The sequence below is a fragment of the Geotrypetes seraphini genome, chromosome 6, assembly GCF_902459505.1.
Source record: "Geotrypetes seraphini chromosome 6, aGeoSer1.1, whole genome shotgun sequence".
NCBI classification, from domain to species: Eukaryota; Metazoa; Chordata; class Amphibia; order Gymnophiona; family Dermophiidae; genus Geotrypetes; species Geotrypetes seraphini.
Genome location: NC_047089.1, coordinates 119028909 through 119054236, shown reverse-complemented (window position 1 = coordinate 119054236; position 25328 = coordinate 119028909). Strand labels below are relative to the sequence as shown.

Sequence of the window (25328 nt, the reverse complement as noted above, 5' to 3'; positions counted from 1 at the left end):
TTGACTGCTGCAATGCTTTGTTATTAGGAGTTCCAAAGAAATATCTAAAAAGCCTTCAAACCACCCAAAACACTGTAGCAAGAATGATTAATAACATCCCATGACATGAACATAACACACCAACAATGATTTTCTTACACTAGCTATCAATAGAATACTGTATCCTAAACTAAACTAACTAAACTAAACCTTAGGTTTGTATACTGCATCATCTCTACATTCGCAAAGCTCGACACGGTTAACAAGAGTTAGGGTAGAAAGGAACTCCAGTGGAGGGAAAGATGAAGAGGAAATTTAGAGGTCTAGAATAATCAGAGAGGGAGGAAGAGTTACATTTTTGAGAATAACCAGGTTTTCAGATGTTTACGGAAGGGTTGGAGGGAGCTCAGATTCCTAAGAGGGGAGGTAAGGTTGTTCCAGAGCTCAGTGATTCTAAAAGGGAGGGAGTACTGAAAAGCATGCTATTGTCAATACTAACCATCATAGTACAGATCCATCAATCTACTAGATCACTATGGTCCTCAAAATCAAACCTCCTTGACAAACCCTCCACCTGGACAATCCAACTTGAAGAACAGAATAAATATATTCTCTACGTTAAAGGACCCCATTGGTAGAAACAACTTCCTGAACAACTACGGCTAACAACTGACCTTAAAATTTTCAAATCTTGATTAAATATACATCTATTTAAAGAAGCTTACCTAACCTGTTAATCCTGGACTGAAACCAGGACAAAGGATCCAGAAACCAAAATTTTTAATACGCTTCTGTTGAACTAATTGTTTAAATATACCTTGTCTCTTTCTTTTGTGTATAATGTACCCCTAATCTTCACCCTATACCCATGTAATCCAGCTAGAAACTTACTGATAGAGCATAATATAAATTCTTCTAATATATTAATAATTTAAATATTAAGAGTGCTGCTATATAGGCACGTATTAATGTCACAAGTAAACTCAAAAACACTATGCAAATGTTTGGTCAAGTGACTCACCTGAAATATTATGGAATAAAAATATGATACATGGGTTGGGATTTGATATACTGTTCGGACAAGGTACGAGGATCATTTCATAAATAATGCACACTATTTTTTTTTTTCAAGTATTTCTTTACAATCCTTCAATATAGTCTCTCTGCTTTGCAATGACCAAGTCCCAACATCTTGGAAGCTTCATTATTCCATCCAAGACACCGTTTTTGTTCAGTTGCCGAATGCCTTGGGTAACGCGAGAAGAAAGCTCTTCCAGAAATACAAAACGATGTCTACGCTTAGGTTGTTTTAACTTTGGAAAAAGGTCGAAGTCTGGTAGACTCATGTTTGGACTGTAGGGAGCATGAGGTAACACATCCCAGCCATATTCACGTAGTTTTTCAATGATGACATTCTCTATGTGCGGGTGAGCATTGTCATGAAGAATGAGTGGCTCAGCCAAGAGCAACTGAGGTCAGGTTTTGTGTATTTTTCTGCGCATTTTTTGGAAAGAAAAAACAATCACAATAATACACTATTGTGACACTTCTTCCTCATGGAGCTTTGTCTGTGATGATGATGCCTTCAGGATCATAAGTAAAAAATCATCATTTGTTTGACTTTTGATTGAGCTCGTTGAAATTTTTTTGGTTGTGGGGAAGATAGAGCTCTCCACTCGGACTGTGATTTCAGCTCCGGCTCAAAGTCTCTGACCCACATTTCATCATTAGCAATAATGCGATTCAAGAATGCCTAACCTTCAACGTCAAATCTTTGTTTCAGCACGGTTGCATTGTCCAGGCATCTCTGCTGCTGTTCAGCAATCAAGAAGTGAGGAACCCACTGCGCAGAAATTTTTCTCTTTTTTAAATCATTTGTCAGAATTCTGTATACTGATGTCACTGGAATCCCTGTGGTTTCAGAAAGTTCCTTGCATGTTGCATGACGATCTTGTTCGAGAGCATCAGCCACGAGTTTCACACATCATTCATCAGTTGTTGATTTTGGCCTTCATGGTCTTGCATCAAGTTTCAAGTTTAATAATAAATTTGATTAATCGCTTAATTTTAATTCTAAGCGATGTACATATTAAAATACAGTGTTGGGGAGACAAAACAGTGCATTACAAAAACTGAGTCTTGCAGGATAATTAACCAACTCGACAATACTAAACACAGAAGGAAAAAGGAGTAGAACTACAAATTATTTGATAGAAAGCAAGACATTTAAGGAAAAAAACATAGGGAGGGTAAAGTTAAAAAGCTTCAATAAAATGATAGAGTAGAATTAAAATTGGCTAAAATAACTAATTTTCGAATGCGTCTTTGAAAAGAAAACTCTTCAATTTACTTTTAAATTTTTCCAAATTATGTTCTTCTCTCAAATAAATAGGAAGAGTATTCCAGGTTTGAGGTGCTGTAACGGAAAAAATGAATTGTCGCCTTGTATTGATAATTTTGAGAGAGGGAACTGTTAGTAGGTGCTGTTCATTGGATCTCAGTATGCTCACACGACCACTCCGAAAACAAGTTGCCCACCGAGAAACTGTACTAAGGTCCACTATTAACTCACCACAAACTTCACGTAATGCACTGTAGATTTCTGTCGGGCTTTTGCCACGTAGAGTTTCAATCTTAATGTACAACCTCTGATTGTCAACAAAGTACCCGAGACACCTGCAGCCTCCATTTCCCACACTTGTCACAGCCACATTATGTACACTACAGAGCTCCTAAGCACACATCCTACTGCTTCAAGCACTGAAGTGAAAGTGAAACAAGGTTTACTGCAATTGCATCATCCACTCCCTAATGTTGCCAATCTGTGCATTATTTATGAAATGACCCTCGTATATTAAGTGATTTATAATTAGGTTCCCAAGCATTTTTCACTATCTGTCCTTGTGGGCTCACAGTCTATCTAATGTACCAGGGGCAGTGAAAGATTAAGTGACTTGCCCAGGGTCACAGGGTTTGAACCCACAACCACAGGGTGATGAGGCTTTAGCTATAACCACACCACACTGTCCTCCACATGTAGATTTAGATTATGAGTTGATTATGAAGACATGAAAAAACTCGACTACAACATCGCTCATTCACTCAATTATTTTAAAACAATTAATGCAGATATAATGATGTTCTAAATGTTAGCCACATAATAGCCATTAAAGAACAGATGCAAATTGTGATCTGTATCAACAACAGCTACATCATGAATGAAAAATAAAATGTGAAGAGTGAAAGAACATGTAACAATTAACAATCATAAATCTAGTAAAAAAAAGAGAGGTGGATAAATCAAATTAAATGTGAATCGGGGAATTAAATTATAAATATCTTCTATAATTTAATATTGAAAAGAAAATAAGTTGCAGACAAAAATGCCCTATTAATATATTATTGAACTAACAACTGAATGACTAAAAAACATTAAAATATAAGAACATAAGAATAGCCTTATTGGGTCAGACCAATGGTCCATCAAGCCCAGTAGCCTGTTCTCACTGTGGCCAACTCAAGGAGTAGCAGTATTCCATGCTACCAATATAGGGCAAGCAGTGGCTTCCCCATATCTTTCTCAATAACAGACTATAGACTTTTCCTCCAGGAACTAGTCCAAACCTTCCTTAAAACCAGCTATGCTATCCGTTCTTATCACATCCTCTGGCAACACGTTCCAGAGCTTAACTATTCTCTGAGTGAAAAAAATTTCCCTGTAATTTCATCGAGTGTCCCCTAGTCTTTGTAAATTTTGATGGAGTGAAAAATCAATCCACTTATACCCGTTCTATTCCACTCAGGATTTTGTAGACTTCAATCATATCTCCTCTCAGCCGTCTCTTTTCCAAGCTGAAGAGCCCTTACCATTTTAGTCTTTCCTCATACGAGAGGAGTTCCATCCCCTTTATCATCTTGGTTGCTGGTGACGGGATAAATTGAACTATTAGAATTAATAATATAGTGAAATGAATTCTTGAAACAATCACTAATGATTGAGAAGGAATAGCACAATCATTTTAAACAGACTAAGAACATAATACAAGTATAAAATAAATATTGTGACTAAAATTTATTTAAAACCTGTGTAATGAATTTCATTGTTCAACCCACCTGGCAGCATATATCAAAATAAAAAATTAGATATTCCTTTTGCCTTTGATTAATATTCCTTCCTCACCTGCTTAGGAACTGTCACTGGTAATGGGCCATCTTTTGCTTCGGCTGCTCCTGGATCTGACAGTGGTGCCTTCCTTGTGAAGATTTGCCGTTCTGCTTACAGAGGTTGTCCTGCTATGGTGACTGAGCTGTCTTAATGACAGATTTCAAATTACCTCCCGTTTATTTTCTTTTTCATTTGTTTTCATTATTAGTTATTATTTATTTTATTCATATTTCATATCACAGTTGTATTTAAGCCTGCTCTAAAATTTGATTAATTTGGCAGGTTAATGAGAAGATTTATTAATATTTTATTTCTTTTTTTTTTAAATTCTTTATTCATTTTCACTTCAATTAACAAGTATACAATATGATATCTTATACTATACAAAATTACTTTTATTTCTTTTTAATTCTACATTCCAATTCTTTTGATTCTTTTCCTGCTCTAATACTATTTCCTTTTTCCCCTCATCATTCTTGGAATTTTGTTATATCTTTTTTTTTTTCTTTATCTTAATTGTTTGCTCGGGTACTTTAGACAGATTGTGAGCCTTTGGAACAGATAGGGAAATTTTAAGTACCTGTATTTTATTGTAACCGCTTAGATCTGTAATATGCTTAAGCAGTATATCAAATATTAATAAACAAACATAATGATTTAAAGGTTTCATCTTCAGATGACATCTGAAAAATGTCTTGAAGGGTTATGTATCATAACATGTTTGCTAGTGCTTTTTATTGGATCTTAATGAAAGAATCATAATCTGCCAAGAATCAAAGATTATGCAAACATGTTGAAATACCTGAGATTGTTAGATATATCAGTACTTTATTTTAAAGTGAAAAAGCCAATCTGGTTTTAAAGCTCATTTTTGTATAATTTTTCTGTTGGTCCAATAAAGATACCACAATCCTCTAATAACCCTGCTAAGTTTTCTCTAGGCTCATTACATCTCTTACAACTCTGCAACACATTCTACAGAATGAACACAGAAGACCCCAATGACATAAATAATATAAACATCAAATTGAAGCAAATCAGTCAGTGGCTTAAAGACAACATGTTGGCTTTAAATATATCAAAATCTACAACAATGATCTTCCCATGGAAAGATAATCTTACATTATCATCTCAAATACTCTTAGATAAAACTCCACTACAAATAGTAACAACTACAAAAATACTGGGAGTAATCCTAGATTAGAAACTTTCATACCATGACCAGATCAGCTCAGTGGTAAAAAGCTGCTTCTACAAGCTGCGACTAATCAGATCCTTAACAAAAATCTTAGAACCAGATGGGCTGATGAAAGCGAGCCAACATGGCTTCTGCAAGGGAAGATCATGCCAAACAAACTTACTGCACTTCTTTGAGGGGGTAAATAGCCAGTTGGACAAAGGAGAACCCGTAGACATCATTTACCTCGACTTCGAAAAAGGCCTTTGACAAGGTACCCCATGAGCGGCTACTTAGGAAGCTGTGGAACCACGGGGTGGAAGGGGAAGTACACAGATGGGTCAAACACTGGTTGGCAGGCAGAAGACAGAGGGTTGGAGTGAAGGGTCACTACTTGGGCTGGAGGAAGGTCACGAGCGGAGTTCCACAGGGGTCTGTACTCGGACCGCTGCTGTTCAATGTATTTATTAATGACCTGGAAACGGGGACGAAATGTGAAGTTATAAAATTTGCGGATGACACTAAACTCTGTAGAAGGGTTAGAACTACGGAAGAGTGTGAGGACCTACAAAGGGACCTAAACAAACTGGAGGAGTGGGCGAATAAATGGCAGATGAACTTCAATGTAAGGAAATGCAAGGTCATGCATATAGGGAGAAAGAACCCGATGTTCAGCTATCAAATGGGGGGATTAGTATTAGAGGGAAGTAATCTTGAAAGAGATTTGGGTGTACTGGTGGACACAACAATGAAGTCAACGGCACAATGCGCAGCAGCCGCGAAGAAGGCAAACAGAATGTTGGGTATTATTAAGAAGGGTATTACGACCAGAACCAGACCATCCTGCCGTTGTATCGGGCAATGGTGCGCCCGCACCTGGAGTACTGTGTTCAGTATTGGTCACCGTACCTTAAGAAGGATATGGCAATACTTGAGAGGGTCCAGAGGAGAGCGACATGAATGATTAAGGGCATGGAAAACCTTTCATACACTGAAAGATTGGAGAGACTGGGGCTCTTCTCCCTGAAAAAGCGGAGACTCAGAGGAGACATGATAGAGACCTACAAGATCATGAAGGGCATAGAGAAAGTAGAGAGGGATAGATTCTTCAAACTTTCAAAACATATAAGAACAAGAGGGCATTCGGAAAAATTGGAAGGGGACAGATTCAAAACAAATGCTAGGAAGTTTTTCTTTACCCAGCGTGTGGTGGACACCTGGAATGCACTTCCAAAGGACGTAATAGGACAGAGTACGGTACTGGAGTTCAAGAAAGGATTGGACAATTTCCTGCTGGAAAAAGGGATAGAGGGGTATAGATAGGGGGCTACTGCGCAGGTCCTGGACCTGTTGGGCCGCCGTGTGAGCGGACTGCTGGGCACGATGGACCTCGGGTCTGACCCAGTGGAGGCATTGCTTATGTTCTTATGTTCTTAAACATTCTAATTCACTCTTTAATTATCTTTAGGTTGTATTACTATAACACAGTGTATAAGGGCATAACACAGAAAGAATTGAGAAGATTGCAAATAATACAAAATATGGCAATAAAAATTATCACCAATTCAAAAACAAATATGATCATGTGACACCACTTCTGAAAAAAGCACATTGGTTACCAATCTCCTTTAGAATCAATACAAAATTGCATTACTAACCTTTAAAATCCGGCTATCAAATGTACCAATATTTCTTGACCGTCTTCTTATACCGTATACTCCATTGAGGACATTAGATCAACAAAGCAGCATCTTTTGACTATTCCCTCCCTAAAAGTTATTGGCATAAGGAGGTCTACTATTTTTTTCAATCATAGTGCCTCAGCTTTGGAATACTTTACCAAATTATTGGCGTGGAGAAACATCATTCGAAAAATTCAAAGGTTCTCTAAAAGTTTTCTATAAGGGTGCCTTTGAGATATAGACAAGACGACCAGTCTATGTTTAAAAATTTTATATTTTAACATCCAGTCTCTATTCAATCCTCATTTGCAGGACTTAATTTGTATCTTCCTTCCTTTTTCATTTCTTTTTACCCATATATGTTCTCTTTTTTCCTTTCATTATTGTAGTTCATCCCCCTCTCCTTTTGTACCTGTATTGAATTTTGTATGTATATATTATTTTGTATTAATCTTCCATGGTGTTTACCCCCCATTTTTAAATTTGTAATACGCTTTGAAATATTTGACAATGCATGCACATCAAATATTAATAAAAACTTGAAACTTGAGTAAAGTGTGCTGGAAGATTTATGATAGATTCTAATAATAAAGATGCCCTGTAGTTTAACGGCTTCCTTCTCTATCATGTTTTTTGAATAACTAAATAGTACTTCCCTTCCTTACTCCCACAAGATAAATACCAAAGACTTACCTGGCTGAGAGTGCTATCCTTTGATTTTTAATATGTAAACTTTAAGAATGACCTTAAACTTACCGTAATTGGACTAAGACATAGAAAAGTAAACAGCTCCTGCTTTTTTATATTCTTAAGAATGAGTCACAAACAAATTTTAAAGCATGATTCATATAGGATTTTTAGGGCTGCTAGTCTCTTATGAAAGCTATAAATTTCATTCTATGAAACATTGACCCTGGACTTTAGACAGTGCTGTACCAAGGTATGCAAATTGCACATATTTCTCCATCCTCTCATGTTCCTTTTTAGTTACTGAGTTACTGACTAGGAATATTAACTTAGAGAGGGATTTGAACTTGGCAAAACAAAATGCTGACATTGGATTTGATAGTATTTGTAGTCAAAGCAAGGTGAATTTACAATGACGAATGCTCTACATACAAACAGTCATACTGGTCCACCTGGCCAATCCAGGTCACAGTACCTGACAGTACAATAGTAGCAACATTTGGGTTTCCCCATGTCTGTCTCAATAGCAGATTGTGGACTTTTCTTACAGGAACTTTTCTTAAACTCTGTAACTGCTGTAACCACATCCTCTAACGTGTTCCATAGCTTAACTATTCCTTAAGTAATAATATTTCCTCCAATTTATGGTTGGGTTGGTTTTGGGTTTTTTTTGCAATCATATTGATTAAATTTTCAAGAAAATATAATCAAGTACAATAATGCAGCACAGAAGCAAAGCTGTCATATACAACAAAACAAACAAAGACAGTGTTGCAAAGGTTAACAGTTTGAATAACTTTCCATTCCTATACCCATCCCCCCCCATTTCCCCCCCATCTCAGGAATTTGAGGGAAAAAGACAAAAATTCAAGTCAGGGGTAACTAAGCAAGACATGGCTCCGGGCATGTGGAGTTAAGATATCCAAAAAGGGCTGCCAAATAGTAAGTAACACTTGTCCCTGTTTAGTGTTCCAGTCAGACAAATGCATGGTTTCCATAGTCAGGAGGTGTAGCATATGCGAGCAATAGTGGCCATAAGTAGGACTTGGGGGGATCTACCCAAGAAAAAGAAGAATTTTCAGGCCCGAAAGAATCACCTGTCGAAGAAAACCCTTAAGGCCTCTGGCAGGGCAGGATTCATTTGTCGAAGGCCCCTAGGCACACAAGTACACTGGGTCCCCTGCCCCGCCCCGCCCCACCATGCGCCCAGGCGGAAACAGGAAGCTGCGTCAGAGGGACGCTTTGGGCAAGCAGCACCGCTTGCACAATTACAGTTCCCGTTGCCTTTCTTACCCGCGTTGCTTGCTTGTCTTACTTTCTGTCGATGGGGGAGGCTGCATTGCCAATCGGGTTGGGGCCCGCATTGCCGATCGGGGGGGGGGGGGCATTTTGCCAATCGATGCTGGAGGGGCCCATCGCTGTTTGGAAAAAACAATGTTGATGCCCTCCTTCATCGGACCCCCCCTGACCATTTCGGGCCCTAGGCACATGCCTACTTGGCCTATTGGTTAATTTTGACTGGCCTCTGGGTATAGGATGCTGAAGGTCAGAAAGCCAAAATAGACTATTACAGTGCCATCTGGTTTGCCACATGGTTGCCATCTGGTTTGCCACCTTGAGAAGATAACAGACAATCCCAAAACATGTGTGACAGGGTGGCTTTCGGGCAAAAGCTCTATATGCGCACCAAGGCGCTATGTACAAGAAATGTATAGCACATTTCAAAATAGGAAATGTCAGGCAAAAGAAGCAATTTCAGGAAGCGTTGTATGTGAGGGCCCTGCAACCTAATTTTCAATTCAGTATTCCAAGCCTGGGCCACCTTAGCATAGTCTAAAGAAGTTGAGAATTCCAACAGTGAATGGCGAAAATATTTAAGGGGTACAATCTGTTGGGCATCTAACCAATAAACTTTGGACAGGTTTTCATATACTGTAGCATGCAGTGCTAAGGGAGGCAAAGAAGTCACATAGTGCCTGAGTTGGAGGTAAGAAAATACATCCAATCTACTCCAACTGTAAGCAGTGCACAACTGGGAAAGTGTTGGTAGAGTACCCTTGTCAGTAAGGATCTGATACAAATAGGAAATGTTTCAACCTCCTATCTGCCAGAAATCCAGCAGCTATCATACCTGGTACAAAGTAGCCATTTCCACAAACAGGCAAGAAAGGTGTAGTCTGAAAATCTAATTTTAACTGGGTACACACTTGTTGCCAGGTGGATCTCAAGGAAGCAAGAAAAAAATAATAGGGGCTCCCCAGGACAGCAGCCACAACTCGAGGGGTATGCAATTGATAACTGAAATGATAGGGTTTCCAGATCTACCGGAGTCCATGAGAAGTAAGACATAGAGAAAAATCAATCATGGATATGTTGCATGTGACAGGCCTCTACAAATCTCCGCAAAGACAACAATCCCAGTCCACCCCCATCTATTGGCAAAGCTACCAGGCACAAAGAGGGGCGACTGCCCAACTAAAGAAACCCACGTAGCATGTTTTCCAATTGATGTTCCACAATCCTTGAGAAGGTCATAATAATAATAATAATTTTATTCTTCTATACCGTCATAATCGTGTGACTTCTAAACGGTTCACATTGAAGAGAGCTGGACAATCGGCGAGTTACAATATGCAGATAGTCAGTGAAATTACAGTATGCAGAATCTTAAATTGCAGCGAATTACTATATACAGTTTGTTAAGAATTTCAGAGGGGACATGTTAGGAAAAAATAGAATTGGAATTAGTGTTTGGTGTAGTTAATGTTTAGGTGATATATCTGTCGAATAAGGCAGTTTTTATGACTTTTCTAAAAGCGACGTAGGTCAGTCTAGCTCTATTAATGTAGTTGTCCAGCCAGTGTTGCTTGTTTGCTTGGTACATAAAAGTTCTATCCAGAAAGGTTTTGTATTTACAGCCGGTAATGCTTGGATATGCAAATAGATTGCAGTTTCTGGTTTGTCTTATGGGTCTGTATAATATGAAGTGAGATAGTAAGTATGTAGGAGCTAGTCCCCAGACTAACTTGAAGCATATGCAAGAGAACTTGAATATTATTCGTGCCTCGATTGGCAGACAGTGCAACAGTCTGTAGTAGGGGCTGACATGGTTGCTTTTTTTCAATCCAAATATCAAGTGGACCGCTGTGTTCTGGACAATTCTAAGTTTCCTCACTGTTTTTTGGGGTATTGCAATAATCCAGTGTAGAAAGTACTAGTGATTGCATTAATAATCTAAATGATAATGGATCGAAGTATTTTTTGATGGTCTTTAATTTCCATAATGTCAGGAAACACTTTTTTACCACTAAATTCGTGTTTGACCATTGTCAAATGTGTGTCTAATGTGACTCCCAATATTTTTATTGTTTTAGTAATCGAGTAGTCGTGATCTTTTATATGTAACGTTGTTTTGGTAATTTTGCCCGTTGAGCTTGCAAGGAAGACTTTTGTTTTTTCTGTGTTTAGTTTCAGTTTGAAGTTGATTGTCCAGTGTTCTTTTTCGGTCATAATATGAAAAATGTATTCTGAGGTCTCGTTTGTTCACTGAGATTAAAATGGAAATGCCATCTGCATAAATGTAATAGTTTAAGTTTAGCTTTTGCAGTAAGTGTCCTAGGGATGAGATGTAAATTTTCAATAGTGTAGGCGATAGTGGTGAACCCTGTGGTACTCCCGAGGGGTTTCTCCAGGAGTTTGAGTATGTCCCACACTAACCACACAGTATGATCTCTTTGTTAAGAAACCCTGTATCCAGTTTCTTACTCTTCCCGTAAGTCCTATTGCATCTAGGCAGTGTAGCATTATTTCGTGATCAACAAGATCAAAAGCACTGCTGCAGTCTAATTGTACAATCAGGGCACTTTTTCCTTTGCTGAATAGGCCGTATAGGTGATTAAGGATTGAGGCTAGGACTGTCTCAGTGCTAAAACCTTTTCTGAATCCTGATTAGTGTTCATTGAGTATGCTAAATTTGTCTAGATAGTTTACCAGCTCCAAGTTGACCAATCCTTTAAGTAGCTTGGTAAATAAGGGAATGCTTGCTATGGGTCTGTAGTTGGTTTTCAGGGTTAATGAGTTTTTTTGATCTTTAGGGATGGGTGTGATCAGTATATGTCCCATTTCCTCGTGAAATGGTCCTTCCATGAGAGTGGTTGTTATCCAATTAAATAGATCCTTTTAAAAATCTAGTGTGGCTGTTTTCAAGGTCTTGGAAGGACATATGTCCAGTAGGCAGTTTGATTTTGTATATTTATTGAACAGGGTTAGAAATTGGTGCCAGTTTGGAGGTTCAAAATGGTTCCAAAGCATGTCTACTCTGGGTTCTTTTTCGTGGGGTATGAGTTGGAATTCGAAGTTAAGTGAGGGTGGAGGTATGGTCGTTCTTACGTCTAAGATTTTGTTGTTGAAGAAAGTGGCAAGGGTTTCTGCCGAAGGTATACATTCGTTTTCCCGTAGCAGGATTTGGGTAGTGTCTGTTAGTCTGTTTACCAGCTTGAACAGTTCTTTGCTATTTGTTTTGGGTGTCCCTATTTTTTGTGTGTTATGTTTTGTTCTTTTTTCTTTAATCAGATTTTTGTAGTTTTTCATTTTTTGTTTCCAGTGTATTTTGTCTTCCTCTTTGTTTTTTTGCCAGATTCTTTCTAGTTTTCTCAGTTCCTGTTTTAGAGTTAGTAATTCAGAGTCGAACCATTTATTTAGTTCCCTTTCTTTCTTTTTGTATGTTTGGAATGGTGCTATTTGATCTAACACTTCTTTGCTAAATTTTTCCCACCTAGTTGGGAAGTCCTGTATTTCCTCAGTTTTGGGTTGTAGTTCGTAATGGGCCCAGAATTCTGTTGGATTTATAGTTCCTCTTTTGGTGATTGTGGTTGGTTTTGGGTTTTTTCTTTTATATTTTTGTTGGGGTGATTTTTTTTGCCAATATTTGCCAAATTTTACAAATTTACATATGTAGTGATCTGACCAGATGCATTTTTCCCAGGCCCCTATGCTATGAAGGATCTTTGGGTCAGGGGTTTCTTTTTGCGAAAAGGTAACTATATCTAGTTGGTAGCCTTTTTCGTGTGTTTTCTCTGGTTTTGGTATTGTGAAACCGAGAGTTTTTAAGAAAGTGTCAATTTCTATCACGTTTGGTTTTTCCACTTTCTCTAGGTGAATGTTTACGTCTCCCAGCAGCAGATTGTACGTTCCTTTCAGGGTGTTAATAGTGAGGTATTTGAAGAACTCTTCTCTAGTGCTAGTCCACTTTTTGGGGAAAATGTAAAAAAGTGTCACAGTTAATGCCTCTTCAAGTTGGGTGTTGGTGACCTTGCAAGTTAATATTTCTAGGTCTTTTGTGGTTTTTGAGTCTATTTTGCTATAATCAAAGGATTCTTCTAAAATTATCGCTATACCACCCCCTTTTTTCCAGTTTCTCGATAGAGGTATTATTTTGTAACCCTGGGGTAGCATTTCTTTCATAATCGTATAGGTGTCTAAAACCATCCATGTTTCAGTCAAAAATTGGAAGTCGGGGTTCGTTTGCGCCAGCCAATTGTGTAGTATTTGAGCTTTGTTTCTTACTGAACGGGTGTTCAGGTAATATCCCTTTAGATTACCATACTTATTTGGGGTGGATGTTCTAAAGCATTCTATTTTTTTCAATTTTCTTTCATTGATCTTGTTTTTATGGTGTTTGAAAGAATTTCAAGCTCTATTTACCACAGATATTTGTAACAGGCCTAGCTTTGAATAATCATAAAGGAATTGTTGTGGGCCAGTTGGTTTGCTCGTTTTAGTTGGTCTGTGCCAGGAGAAATGAATAGGAATTAGTTTGGGGGGTTTTTCATCGTTACACCAGCTTTTATAACATTTTAAATAAAGTATCCCCAGTATCAGTAGATATTTGTTGAAAGTCGCCATTTATGCCTACTGTTTAAACTGCTTGGGAGAAGAGGTGTAGAATATTGGGTGATAGACAGGGGATGGTGCAATACAATAATATCAGCTATAACCGGTGCAATACAGTAATATCAGCTATAACAGGTTGTTATACTTATCATGATGTTTTTGGAGTCAATCATGTTCGTCGCGGATTGAGCTTGGGGGAGAGTGGCTTAAGGAAGATGGCTGTGGGTGTCTGGAGCTAGACGCCACGGATGTTCCCGGACTGCTGTTACCTTTGAAATGGTGAAACGAAAGTCCAAACTTCGGGTTTTTCCCGACGAATCTTTGCCAGCAGCAACGGGCCCGATGGACGCCTTTCTTCAGCGAAGGACGCCAACCCAGCCGGAGGCTTTCTCAGCTGGGAGAGACACGCTGGCTGAAGTGTTACAGCTCTCCCTCGAGGCAACATCTTTAACCCTGGAAGAGCGGAGTCCTCCGAGTCGCCCGGGGGCGTTTGACCGATCGATGGAAGAACAAAGTCCTCCGAGATGTTCGGGGGCGTTTGACCAGTCGACGGTGGAGGAAATGCCTCGGGGTGTTTGCTCTCCAGACATGCTGAGATCGGGAGTCAGCTCAGCAGGAGGAGGGGTGAAGCCAAATCAACCATCTGTGCATTCGGAGGAGTTGGAACAGAAACTGCCTCAGGATTTCCTGACACTGACTTCATCGCCTGCTGAAGTTCCAGGTACTTTTTCATCAGAGGTTCTGGGTGCTGAACTGATACCATTGCAGAGACCCAAAGTTTTCAATATGGAGACAATTTGGGAAGCAATATCTAGTTTGCAAATCTCTTTGGGAACCCAAATGCAGCAACTTACTACACGTTATACCTCTGTTGTATCTGAAAATTTGGAAATGAAAAATAGGATATCCAGCGTTGAAAATAAAGTGGATGGACATGAAACCAGAATAAAAACAGTGGAGTCCCAGGCTTCGGTCTGGGTAAGAGATAATGGAAACCTTAATTTTAAGGTAGAAATGTTGGAAAATATGACTAGAAGAAGTAATCTTCAGATTATCAACTTTCCAAAATTACCACTTATTTCAGCGCAGGATACATTTTAAAAGTATTTGAAAGAAGTTTTGAAAGTTCCCGAAATCTCCTATCCGCCTCTCACTAAAATATATTATTTACCAACTAGAGTATCTGTTCAAAAACCAAACCAGCAGAATTTGTCTGCTGATAGTTTGGATTTGACAAATTTTCTGGAGAGGTCAAGTGAAGAGATACCGGCAACTGCTACGCTACTTGTACAATTTGCTATAGATACTGACAGGGAATGGATGCTTAAAATGTTTTTTAAGTTTAAAGATGTACCATTTATGACTAAAACAGTGAGAATGTATCCAGACGTGTCACGAATGACCCAAAAGAGAAGAAAACAATTTCTTATTTTGAGACCAAGGGTTCTGCATTTAGGTGCGACGTTTGTACTCAGATTCCCCTGTAAATGTGTAATGACCTATCAAGGGAATAGATTTATTTTCTTTGAACCTCAGCAGTTGATAAAATTTATTTCTGCTAAAGAGCAAACTTAAAATTCTTGAGAGAATTTCAGTTTCAACCTGCTCGTATAAGGATTTTGGTTTTTGTTCTCTCCTGCTACCATCTTCTATTTTCTTTGTATTATTTGATAAAGATTTCAGCAACTGTAAAGCTTTCTCCCCCTTTGATTGAGGTCTAATGATACAAACCAGTAAAAATTCATTTTGGGTTTAATGTTTTTGCTGTATGAGAAAGAAAAAAAAATTTTGTTTTGATCTTGTATTTCAACTGTATTACCTTTTGTATCATTTTAATTTTTGAACTGAGTTGTATTATTTTCTTGTTTTGACTAATATTATGTCAATACTATAAAATGAAAATAAAGAATTAAAAAAAAAAAAATCATGTTTGTTGCTTCACTAAGGCGCGCACTAAGGCACATGCGCCCTTGCCGTGCGCCTTCGCCGGCACACCAAACAGCTGAGCGCCGTTGGCGCTGCTCTTATTAAAGAAAGAATCCCCCGCTGGTTTCAGGGGAGGGAGCGGGTCAGCACCCGCGCCCCCGCAGGATCGGGCTCCTGTCTCCTCTTCCTCTGCCTGCCCGCTGGTCCTGGTGCGGGAAACAGGCAGATCCTGCCGGCGCCGCTCTTTTTAAAGAATGAATCCCCCGCTGGTTTCAGGGGAGGGGCGGGTTGGCACCCGTGCCCCCGCAGGATCGGACTCCTGTCTCCTCTTCCTCTGCCTGCCCGCTGGTCCTGGTGCGGGAAACAGGCAGATCCCGTCGGCACCACTCTTTTTAAAGAAAGAATCTCCCGCTGGTTACGGGGGAGGGGCGGGTTAGCACAAATGCCCCCCGCAGGATCGGGCTCCTGCCTCCTCTTCCTCTGCCTGCCCGCTGGTCCTGCTGCAGGAAACAGGCAGAACCCGCCGGCACCGCTCTTTTTAAAGAAAGAATCCCCCGCTGGTTTCGGGGGAGGGGTGAGTTTGCACATGCGCCCCCACAGGATTGGGCTCCTGTTTCCTCTTCCTCTGCCTGCCTACTGGTCCTGGTGCAGGAAACAGGCAGATACCGCCGGCGCCGCTCTTTTTAAAGAAAGAATCCCCCGCTGGGTTCGGGGGAGGGGCGGGTCGGCACACGCGCCCCCACAGGATCAGGCTCCTGCCTTCTCTTCTTCTGCCTGGCCGCTGGTCCTGGTGCGGGAAACAGGCAGATCCCACCGGCGCCGCTCTTTTTAAAGAAAGAATCCCCCGCTGGTTTCGGGGGAGGGGCAGGTCGACACATTTGCCCCCACAGGATCGGGCTCCTGCCTCCTCTTCCTCTGCCTGCCCGCTGCATTTGGTAAATATACAACCATTGTGGAAGTATCATCATATTATAAAGAGCAATGTGCCCCATCAAGGAAATGGGAAAATGTTGCCAAGTCAGCACGTGTGATTTGGTCTTGTCCAACAAGGGCTATATATTAAAATCATGCAGTTGAGTGATATCCTGCAGAATCACAATTCCCAAATATACAACTTTCCCAGGCGTCTAGGTTAATGGGAAGGGAGCATTCCTTTGTGCTGGCAAAATCAGTTGGAATGGGAGGGCTTCTGATTTCTGATAGTTCAACAAGAAACCAGAGTGAAAACCATATTCAGTCAAGGCATTAAGCTGATGAGGCAAAGAATGTTCGGGATTTGTCACGATAAGCATCAAATCATCTGCAAATGCTAAGGCTTTCAACTCATAGTCAGCTATATGGAGGCCAGTGATGTGAACATCTCATTTCAAGGTTCTCAATAAAGGCTCTAGATATACAAGAAACAGTAATGGGGAGAGGGGGCACCCCTGATGGGTTCCTCACGAGATAGCACAAAGGGAGGAATGAGTCCCATTGATAAGTATTGACACATGAGGGCTAGCATATAAAGTGTGCAAACTATCCAAAAACCAACCAGATATGCCCATGTGAGTCATCGCAGGGAAGAAGAAGGACCATTCCACCCGGTTGAAGGCCTTATCTGCATTCAGACTGGCCAATAGCCCGGGTATTACAGTCGCCTGGCCTGTCACCAGCACAGTCAAAACCTTATGTACATTCAGTATGGACTGGCGGCCATGCACAAAGCCAACTTGCTCTTCCCCTAGAAGTAAGGGTAAATAGGATGCCAATCCATCTGAATAGGGTGATAAGATTTGATTTACAGAGGATTTTTTCCCAGTTTCAGAATTAAAGTAATAAGGGTGTCTGTGTCACTTGGTGGAAATGAAGCGTCATCCACACAAATATTGAAGTAACGCATCAGCGCACCCAGAAGATGATAAAGATGTAATTTATAATATTCTGTAGTAAACCAGTCGGGTCCGGGCGCCTTGCAAGTAGACAAAGACTTGATAACCTGTTGAATTTCCACCACTCTCAATGACGCATTCAACGAGTCTAACATCTGTGGGGTTAAACATGGTAAAGAGTCGTCATCCAGATACGTCGGCACCAAAGATGGCTGAGAGGGTGAATCGGCGGTATACAGATAGGAAAAATAGGATCTTCAAATCCTTTTGTAACTATCAGTAGCATTAGTAATGGTCCCATTGGATAGAAGGAGTGAACCAACCGAGGCCCACTCCAAGACTTAGTAAGTCGAGCAAGAAAGCGCTCGGGACAGTTCCCAAAATGAAAATCAAAATTTTCTATAGATTGTGCCACGCTTAGCCAGTTCATGCAGAAGAGTGTTTAAAGCTACCTGCACAGTCAGCATATAAACCTTATGCATGGGTGTAGGATGATAGAGATAGGTCTTCTTGGCATGTTGAAACTGGCATTTGAGGGAAATGATTTTAGCAGCAATATGGCGGTTCTGCGCAGCAATGTTAGCAATGACATCCCCACGAAGGACCGCCATGGAGGCTTCTCAGTAAAGGACCGGTTCAGCAGCATGCTGAGCATTAAAATGCGCATAATCTGACCACCGTTCCACAAAACATTTTTGAAAATGAGAATCATTGTACAGATAATCAGGAAAATGCTAACCACCACCTCTGCGATTCTATACGGGACTAAGTAGAATGGGAGCAGGAGAGATATGTATAATCTCTGTCTGTGGGGTGTAACAATCTCCAAGGGTAAACTAAATCCAGAGTAGAACATAAGTATGGTACCCCCTTAGGAGAATTTGAAGGCTGCTGACCTGGGGAAGACCTGTCTAGGGAAGATCAAGCACTTAATTCAACTCCCCTGCCAAGATCAGGGGGCCTGCATCTGATCCCAAAGCAGTCTTAATCAGGGATTGAAAGAAGGCATGCTCATAGGTAGTGGGAGCATACACTATTAATAAATTAAAACTGAATGCACTCAAAGTCACCTGCAGAAGCACAAAGCGGCCATAAGTGTTTTTGGCAATCAGTTTAGTTCTGGACTGTAGACGTTTGCTAATAAGTACTGCTATCCCACCTTTCTTGCAAGTAGTAGAGGAACAGTAAACCTCTCCCATATGTTCCACATCAAACAATTTGGTTTGTTGTAAACAAGCAATATCCACTTCTTTGCGGCGTAGGTAAGATAGTAATTTAGCCCGTTTAATAGGAGAATTCACACCGTACACATTCCAGGTTGCTACTCTCAGCGAAGGAGATTTAGTTGCAATCATCCCAGATAGAGAAAAGAGCAAGGTGCAATAAATCAATTAGGGGACACCTGGGTGCCCAGCCGACAGTTCAGCAGCCAAGCCTGAAAAGGGTAACATAATACAAAGCCCCATACATTCAAAATCATACCATCCCTCACATTCCCACCCTACATACAAATCCCCAATCTCGGATGAACCCCATTCCAAAACCCTCCCACTCCCCACTCTCCAGCTCCCCCTCTACTAAATCCCCAACTGTTTTAATAATGATAATAATAATAACTTTATTCTTCTATACCGCCACAATCTTGCGACTTCTAGGCGGTTTACAATCAAGGGGACATTCAGCGAAATACAATAAGTAGATATTCAGAGGAAATACAGAGATCAGAGACCTCAGGAGGCAATAGTATAGAAATAAAATTTGCTGAGCGAAAATGTAATATGTACATTTTAGTAGGTAATGTCCGACAGGACCTGTTGGGGATAAATAGCAACGTAAAGTTACGATAAGATGAAGATAACAGATTATATTTATAACAGTGCTGTAAGTTCAGGTGGAATAGGGTGGGGGGAGGGAGAGGGAGAGCGGGTCAATTGTTTAGGTATTTATGGAACAGGTATGTTTTTAGGCGTTTCCTGAATTCCCCGTATGTAGTGGGCGAAAGCAGTTGGTCTAGGTCTTTGCCCCATAGGACTGCTTGGTGAGAGAGAAGGTGTTCGTGGTGTTTTTTCATTTTGCAGCCTCTAACTGGAGGGGAAATGAGTTTTGGGGGTGTGTTTCTCTTGAGTCTGTTATTAGAAAATGCGAAAAGGTCTGTTATGTACTTGGGGGTCAGGCCGTATAGTACTTTGAAGCAGAGGCAGGCAAATTTAAACCTTACTCGGGCTTCCGTTGGTAGCCAGTGCAGCTGCCGATAGTAGGGTGTCACGTGGTCGAATTTCTTCAGCCCGAAGATAAGCCTGACCACAGCATTTTGCATTATTTGGAGATGTCTCATATTCTTTTGTGAGATTGCTAGATAGGCGATGTTGCAGTAGTCAAGCTGACTCAGTATGAGGGATTGCACTAGGATTCTGTATGTTGACGTATCGAAGTATGATTTAATGGTTGTGAGTTTCCAGAGAGTAAGGAAACCTTTTCTGAATAGGGAATCCACTTGTTCCTTCATTGTTAGGCATTGGTCTAGAAAAACACCTAGTATTTTCATGGTGGGCTGAATAGGGTAGTTGAGTTTATTGATGCATAGTGGGGTTTTATTATCAAGTGGGTGAGGGGAGGCAACGAAGAATTTTGTTTTTTCTGGGTTGAGCTTGAGCTTGAAATCTGTCATCCATTGTTCCATCTCATTTATGGCATCGGATGCCTTGGGAATGGTTTCCGAGATGGAGTTGGCGAATGGGATGATGACCGTAAAGTCATCTGCTTAGCTGAATAGTTTTATTCCTAGTTGGGTTAGTTTCACACCTAATGAGGACATGTAGATATTGAAAAGCAGTGGGGAAAGCGGTGACCCTTGTGGCACTCCGGATGAGTTGCTCCAGGTGTTGGAGTGTTCGTTGTTAAAGCGTACCTGGTAAGAAAGGGATGTGAGGAAGCCACGAAACCAGTTTAGTACCTCAGCTCTGATACCAATGGCGTCTAAGCATTGCATCATTTTCTCATGGTCTACCAAGTCGAATACAGAGCTCATGTCGAATTGCATGATCAGGGCGTTGAGGCCCTTACTAAATAATAGGCGCAGATAGTCTAGGAAGGCAGCGATTACTGTCTCCGTACTGAATAGGGTTCTAAAGCCGGATTGAGTTTCATGCAGGAGAGAGAATTGATTAAGGTAGTCCATTAGTTGGGTGTGTACTAGTCCTTCCATGATTTTTACAATGAATGGGATAGATGCTATTGATCTGTAGTTTGTTATTAGCGCTGATGATTCTTTTCTATTTTTTGGGATGGATGTTATTATTATGTGGCTGTTGTTAGTGAGGAAAGTCCCATTTTTTAGGTTGTGGGTTAGGTAGTGTAATAGTGATATTTTGAATTCTGGTGGTGCCACTTTCATAATCTCCAACAGCTTCAAAGCAAGAGAGGAGAAAATGGAGAAACTACATGAGAGTAGCCAAACAGAGATTCCTCCAAATCTCCCACCACAGTGTGTCTGCAAAACAGTAATGCAAAATTAATCCAAATGGAAGTCCAACGCAGCAAAGACCACAAATTAAAGAGGCTGCCTCAAAGCGGGAACTCAAAACACACAAACAGTGTGACTAGGAAGTGCAAAGCAACTGAAATCAACCCCACATTAAATAGGCAGCCAAAACAACAGACAGAAGGGCATGTGGGATGTGAGTGTGAGAGTGTAAAAGAGAGAAATGGAAGGGCATGGTGGCTGAGGACATGTGGGATGTGGGATGAGAGTGTAAAAGAGAGAAATGGAAGGGCATGGTGGCTGAGGACATGTGGGATGCAAGTTTGAGAGAGAGAGAGAGAGATGGAAGGGCATGGTGGCTGAGGGCATGTGGAATATGAGTGTGTGAGAGAGAGATGAAAGGGCATAGTGGCTGAGGGCATGTGAGATGCGAGTGTGAGAGAGACAGAGGGGCATAGTGACTGACGGCATGTGAGTTGCGAGTGTGAGAAAGAGAGAGAGAGAGATGGAAGGGCTTAGTGGTAGAGGGCATGTGGGATGCGAGCGTGAGAGAGAGATGGAAGGGCATAGTGGCAGAGGGCATGTGGAATGCGAGTGTGAGAAAGAGAGATGGAAGGGCATAATGGCTGAGGGCATGTGGGATACGAGTATGAGAGAGAGAGATGGAAGGTCATAATGGCTGAGGGCATGTGGGATACAAGCGTGAGAGAGAGAGAGATGGAAGAGCATAATGGCTGAGAGCATGTGGAATACGAGCGTGAGAGAGAGACACGAAAGGGCATGGTGGCTGAGAGCATGTGGAATGAGAGCGTGAGAGAGAGAGAGACGGATGGGCATGGTGGCTGAGGGCATGTGGGATGCGAATGTGTGAGAGAAAGAGAGAGACGGAAGGGCATAGGGACTGAGGAAATGTGGAATGCAAGTGTGAAACAGAGAGACGGAAGGGAATAGTGTCTGAGGGCATGTGGGATGCAAGTGTGAAACAGAGACGGAAGGACATAGTGGCTGAGGGCATGTGAGATGCGAGTGTGTGTGTGAGAGAGAGAGATATGGAAGGGCATAGTAGCTGAGGGCAGGTGGGATTCCAGTGTGAGAGAGAAAGAGACAGAAGGGCATGGTGGCTGAAGGCATGTGGGATGCCAGTTTGAGAGAGAAAGAAACGGAAGGGCATGGTGGCTGAGGGCATGTGAGATGCAAGTGTGTGAGAGAAAGAGAGAGACGGAAGGGCATGGTGCCTAAGTCCATGTAGGATGTGAGAAAGTGAAAGAGCCGGAAGAGCATAGGGGCTGAGGGCATGTGGGATGCGAATGTGAAAGAGATAGACGGAAGGGCATAGTGACTGAGGGCATGTGGGATGTAAGTGTGAGAGAAAGAAATGGAAGGGCATAGTGGCTGTGGGCATGTGAGATGTGAGTATGAGAAAGAAAGAGATGGAAGTGCATAGTGGCTGAGGGCATGTAAGATGCAAGTGTGAGAAAGAAAGAGATGGAAGGGCATAGTAGCTGAGGGCATGTGAGATGCGAGTGTGAGAAAGAAAGAGATGGAAGGGCATAGTGGCAGAGGGCATGTGAGATGCGAGTGTGAGAGAGAGAGAGACGGATGGGCATAGTGGCTGAGGGCATGTGGGATGCGAGTATGTGAGAGAGAGAGACGGAAGGGCATAGTGGCTGAGTGCTGAGGGCATGTGGGAAGCGAATGTGAGAGAGATGGAAGGGCATGGTGGCTGAGGGCATGTGGGATGCGAGTGTGTGAGAGAGAGAAGTAAGGGCATGGTGACTGAGGGCAGTGGGTTGCGAGTGTGAGAAAGAGAGAAAGAAGGGCATTGTGACTGAGGGCATCTGGGATGCGAGTGTGAGAGAGAGAGAGATGGAAGGGCATAGTAGCTGAGGGTTGAAGGAATGAGGGATGCGAGTGTGAAAGAGAGAGAGACGGAAGGGCATAGTGGCTGAGGGCTGAGGGATGCGAGTGTGTGTGAGAGAGAGAGAGAGAATTGGAAGGGCATGGTGGCTGAGGGTATGTGGGAGGCGAATGTGAAAGAGAGAGATAGAAGGGCATGATGGCTGAGGGCATGTGGGCATGAGAGAGAGTGACGGAAGGGCATAATGGCTGAGAGCAGTGGGATACGAGCGTGAGAGAGAGAGACGGATGGGCATGGTGGCTCAAGGCATGTGGGATGTGAATGTGTGAGAGAAAGAGAGAGACGGAAGGGCAAAGGGACTGAGGAAATGTGGAATGCAAGTGTGAAACAGAGAGACGGAAGGGAATAGTGTCTGAGGGCATATGGGATTCAAATGTGAAACAGAGACGGAAGGACATAGTGGCTGAGAGCATGTGAGATGCGAGTGTGTGTGAGAGAGAGAGAGATGGAAGGGCATAGTAGCTGAGGACAGGTGGGATGCCAGTGTGTGAGAGAAAGAGAGAGATGGAAGGGCATGGTGCCTAAGTCCATGTAGGATGTGAGAAAGAGAGAGAGCCGGAAGGGCATAGGGGCTGAGGGCATGTGGGATGCGAATGTGAAAGAAATAGATGGAAGGGCATGGTGACTGAACGCATGTGGGATGTGAGTGTGAGAGAAAGAAATGGAAGGGCATAGTGGCTGAGGGCATGTGAGATTCGAGTGTGAGAAAGAAAGAGATGGAAGGGCATAGTAGCTGAGGGCATGTGAGATGCGAGTGTGAGAAAGAAAGAGATGGAAGGGCATAGTAGCTGAGGGCATGTGAGATGCGAGTGTGAGAAAGAAAGAGATGGAAGGGCATAGTGGCAAAGGGCATGTGAGATGCGAGTGTGAGAAAGAAAAATATGGAGGTGCATAGTGGCAGAGGGCATATGAGATGCGAGTGTGAGAGAGAGAGAGAGAGAGACGGAAGGGCATAGTGGCTGAGTGCTGAGGGCATGTGGTAAGCGAGTGTGAGAGAGATGGAAGGGCATGGTGGCTGAGGACATGTGGGATGCGAGTGTGTGAGAGAGAGAAGTAAGGGCATGGTGACTGAGGGCATGTGGGATGCGAGTGTGAGAGAGAGAGACAGAAGGGCATAGTGGCAGAGGGCATGTGGGATGCGAGCGTGAGAGAGAGACGGAAGGGCATAGTGGCAGAGGGCATGTGGAATGCGAGTGTGAGAGAGAGATGGAAGGGCATAATGGCTGAGGGCATATGGGATGCGAGTGAGAGAGAGATGGAAGGGCATGGTGGCTGAGGGCATGTGGGATGCGAGTGTGAAAGAGAGATGGAAGGGCATGGTGCCTGGGGGCATGTAGAATGTGTGTGTGAATGAGAGAGCGAGAGAGAGAGACACGGAAGGGCATGGTGGCTGAGGGTATGTGGGATGTGGGATGAGAGTGTGAAAGAGAGAAACGGAAGGGCATGGTGGCTGAGGACATGTGAGATGCGAGTTTGAGAGAGAGAGAGATGGAAGGGCATGGTGGCTGAGGGCATGTGGGATATGAGTGTGTGAGAGAGAGATGAAAGGGCATAGTGACTGACGACATGTGAGATGCGAGTGTGAGAAAGAGAAGAGAGAGATGGAAGGGCTTAGTGGCAGAGGGCATGTTGGATGCGAGCGTGAGAGAGAGACGGAAGGGCATAATGGCTGAGGGCATGCGGGATACAAGTGTGAGAGAGAGAGAGATGGAAGGGCATAATGGCTGAGAGCATGTGGGATATGAGCGTAAGAGAGAGAGACGAAAGGGCATGGTGGCTGAGAGCATGTGGAATGAGAGCGTGAGAGAGCGAGACAGATGGGCATGGTGGCTCAAGGCATGTGGGATGCGAATGTGTGAGAGAAAGAGACAGACGGAGGGCATAGGGACTGAGGAAATGTGGAATGCAAGTGTGAAACAGAGAGACGGAAGGGAATAGTGTCTGAGGGCATATGGGATGCAAGTGTGAAACAGAGACGGAAGGAGAGAGAGATGGAAGGGCATAGTAGCTGAGGACAGGTGGGATGCCAATGTGAGAGAGAGAGAGAGACAGAAGGGCATGGTGGCTGAGGGCATGTGGGATGCCAGTTTGAGAGAGAAAGAAATGGAAGGGCATGGTGGCTGAGGGCATGTGAGATGCGAGTGTGTGAGAGAAAGAGAGAGACGGAAGGGTATGGTGGCTGAGGGCACGTGGGAGGCGAGTATGAGAGAAAGTGACGGAAGGACATAGTGGCTGATGGCATGTGGGATGTGAGTGAGAGAAAGAGAGGGAAAGGCATAGTGGCTGAGGGCTGAGGGATGCGAGTGTGTGTGTGTGAGAGAGAGAGAGAGAGAGAGAGAGAGGGACGGAAGAGCATAGTAGCTGAGGACATGTGGAATGCGAGTGTGAGAGAGAGATGTCAGCATAGCTATTGCTAGCAATCAGCATTTTTGGTTGCCCTAACCAATGTCAGCAAAGGCCTATGGGAAATTATATCAATCTGACTCTGGGATGTTGATGCTAAGTGCTCATGCACAGAATTCACATACAGAAAGCATCCAGGCAGACTGT

The 25328-nt window shown here is 42.4% G+C and overlaps 1 protein-coding gene across 2 annotated transcripts in view; it reads right to left on the bottom strand.

Annotated features, from left to right (window-relative positions):
* Positions 1-25328, bottom strand: part of SLC10A2 (solute carrier family 10 member 2) — a 502525-nt gene that overhangs the window by 366017 nt on the left and 111180 nt on the right. Inside the window, exon 1 of one of the 2 annotated variants that reach the window (XM_033948186.1) lies at positions 7760-7852. The exons of the other annotated variant lie outside the window; for it this stretch is intronic. The gene's annotated coding sequence lies outside the window, so the exon portion shown is untranslated. Of the gene's footprint in view, positions 1-7759; positions 7853-25328 lie in introns of those variants that run through there. 2 annotated transcript variants of the gene reach the window in all.